The sequence below is a fragment of the Urocampus carinirostris genome, unplaced genomic scaffold (genome assembly GCF_059441175.1).
Source record: "Urocampus carinirostris isolate Australia breed hairy pipefish unplaced genomic scaffold, RoL_Ucar_1.0 HiC_scaffold_94, whole genome shotgun sequence".
Lineage (NCBI taxonomy): Eukaryota > Metazoa > Chordata > Actinopteri > Syngnathiformes > Syngnathidae > Urocampus > Urocampus carinirostris.
This window is the reverse complement of record NW_028283201.1, coordinates 20,001-22,500: the sequence shown is the minus strand read 5'-3', so window position 1 is coordinate 22,500 and position 2,500 is coordinate 20,001. Positions and strand designations below refer to the sequence as shown.

The window sequence follows — 2,500 nt, the reverse complement described above, 5'->3', positions numbered from 1 at the left end:
GGCGCGGCGCGGGTCACTCCCGGGCCGCGCGTCGGAGCGAGTTCGGCGGGCGCCACGCGGCGCGGCGCGACGCGAGAAAAGGCGGCGGGCGATGTCGCGCTACCTCCGTGCGAGCGGGGTAGCGCGCTCGTCCGACGACCCCAGTAGCGCGGCGCGGCGCGACGACAGGCGACCGCCAGCGACGGGCGAAAGGCGGCGGCCGTGCGCGGGACCCCCGTAACCGGGGAATCCCCCTATGCCGACGACCCTAGCTCGGCGCGGTTCTCGCGCTTCCGGCGCGCGCTTCCGGGGCGGCACTCGCCTCGACGACCTCCCGTCCTTTAAAGGTAACGGTTCGGGCCGGCGCCCCGGCGTCCGTCCGCCCGTCGGTGTCGCGTGTCCGTGCGGCGCGGGGCTGCTCTCGGCGAGGGTCGCCGAGCAAGCGGATCCCCGCACGGATCACAACGGCCGTATGGCGGCGGCGTCGGGACGCCCGCCCGAGACGAAGGTTCAGGGCGACGAAACGGTGCTCCCACCGGCTACCTTTTTCCCCGGCCAAACGCGTCCGTCGGCCGGAGCCCTCGAGGGGCCGCGTAGCGCGCGCGTGGGCCGGCCCCCGGACACCGGAGTTCCTCCCGGGGCTCCGGACACCGGGGGTTCGGTTCCGCGCGGTCCGCCGCGGTCTCCTCTGTCCATCCATAGTCCGGGCAGGCCGCGGCCGGGTCGGGGGCCAGTCCCCCCTCGGTGTCAGCGCGGTCGCGCCGCCCTTGTAAACCAAACCCACTCGCTGACGGGTAGCAACACCCAAAGCGTCGCTTCGCGGCGCGGCGGGGCTTCCAAGTCGGATGGCCTTCCGGGGTCCGGGTAGGAGACGCCGGGGGCCGGCCTCAGCGCCGAGCCCCCGACCTACCCGGCGAGTCCGGTCGCCGAGTCGTGTCAGGCCCGAGCGGGAGACGCCGGGCGCCGGCCTCAGCGCCGAGCGCCCGACCTACCCGGGCAGACGCACGTCTCGGGCGCCGTCGCGGCCCCGAGCGGGAGACGCCGGGCGCCGGCCTCAGCGCCGCGCGCCCGACCCGCTCGGCTCGTCGCGGCGTCGCGCGTATCGCGCCCGTCGGTAACCGCGCCGCGGGTTAGGGGCTCGCTCGCGGGAGCGACCGAACGGCACCCGCGGCGCGTTCGTCTCCGGTACAAACCCTGTCGTGAATTTGTCTCCGATCGTCCCGGGCGGACGTAAAAGGGCCCAAACGTACGACTCTTAGCGGTGGATCACTCGGCTCGTGCGTCGATGAAGAACGCAGCTAGCTGCGAGAACTAATGTGATTTGCAGGACACATTGATCATCGACACTTTGAACGCACATTGCGGCCCCGGTTTTACCCCGGGGCCACGCCTGTCTGAGCGGCGCTTTCCAATCGATCGGACGCGGGCCGGGCCCTCCGCGACATTCCGCCGGTCCGTCCGGCGGGTGGCGCGAGAACCCGGTCCGCGCGGGCGAGGCTCGGGCCCTCCGCGACATTCCGCCGGTCCGCCCGGCGGGTGGCGCGCGACCCGTGTCCCCGCCCACTCCGCGGCTGGGGTTTCGCAGGGACCCCCGTCCCTTCGTACCCTCAAATACAGACTCGGGCGGCGCTCCGTGTCCGTCCGCCCGTCGGTGTCGCGCGTCCGCGCGTCCGGAGGTGCTTCTCGGCTGCCGGTGAGTACGGCTGGTACTTAGCATACCGAGAAGGTGCTCCGCGCGCGCGGCTCCGCGCGGCGGCCCGTATGGCGGCGGCGCTCGGCGCCCTCCTCAGGTAAAGGTCCCGGTCGGCGCCTCGGCGTCCGTCCGCCCGTCGGTGTCGCGTGTCCGTGCGGCGCGGGGCTGCTCTCGGCGAGGGTCGCCGAGCAAGCGGATCCCCGCACGGATCACAACGGCCGTATGGCGGCGGCGCCGGTCCCGGCGCCGGCCCCGACCGCACAGCTCTACGCGCACGCCCTCAGATCAGACGAGACGACCCGCTGAATTTAAGCATATTACTAAGCGGAGGAAAAGAAACTAACCAGGATTCCCTCAGTAGCGGCGAGCGAAGAGGGAAAAGCCCAGCGCCGAATCCCCGCCCTGCGGTAGGGCGAGGGAAATGTGGCGTACGGAAGGCCGCTTTAGCCCGGCGCCGCTCGGGGGCCCGAGTCCTTCTGATAGAGGCTCAGCCCAGGGACGGTGTGAGGCCGGTAGCGGCCCCCGGCTCGCCGGGGCGAGGCCTTCTCGGAGTCGGGTTGCTTGTGAATGCAGCCCAAAGCGGGTGGTAAACTCCATCTAAGGCTAAATACTGGCACGAGACCGATAGTCGACAAGTACCTTGAGGGAAAGTTGAAAAGAACTTTGAAGAGAGAGTTCAACAGGGCGTGAAACCGTTAAGAGGTAAACGGGTGGGGCCCGCGCAGTCTGCTCGGGGGACTCAACCCGGCGGCGCCAGGGCGGCCGGTCGGTCGGCGCGGCGGTCGCGTCCCGTCCCCGGTTCCCGCTCCCCCTCGGGGGACGGGGCCG

The 2,500-nt window shown here is 71.6% G+C and overlaps 2 non-coding genes across 2 annotated transcripts in view; both read left to right on the top strand.

The window, feature by feature from the left end:
- The first annotated feature begins 1,229 nt into the window (after positions 1–1,229).
- Positions 1,230–1,383, top strand: LOC148345133 (5.8S ribosomal RNA). Its single transcript, XR_015848816.1, has one exon. It is a non-coding gene; the product is annotated as a 5.8S ribosomal RNA (ribosomal RNA).
- Positions 1,384–1,947: 564 nt separating this feature from the next.
- Positions 1,948–2,500, top strand: part of LOC148345132 (28S ribosomal RNA) — a 4,529-nt gene continuing 3,976 nt past the window's right edge. Inside the window, exon 1 of the ribosomal RNA XR_015848813.1 lies at positions 1,948–2,500. This exon is cut by the window's right edge and continues 3,976 nt beyond it. This is a non-coding gene — a ribosomal RNA (28S ribosomal RNA).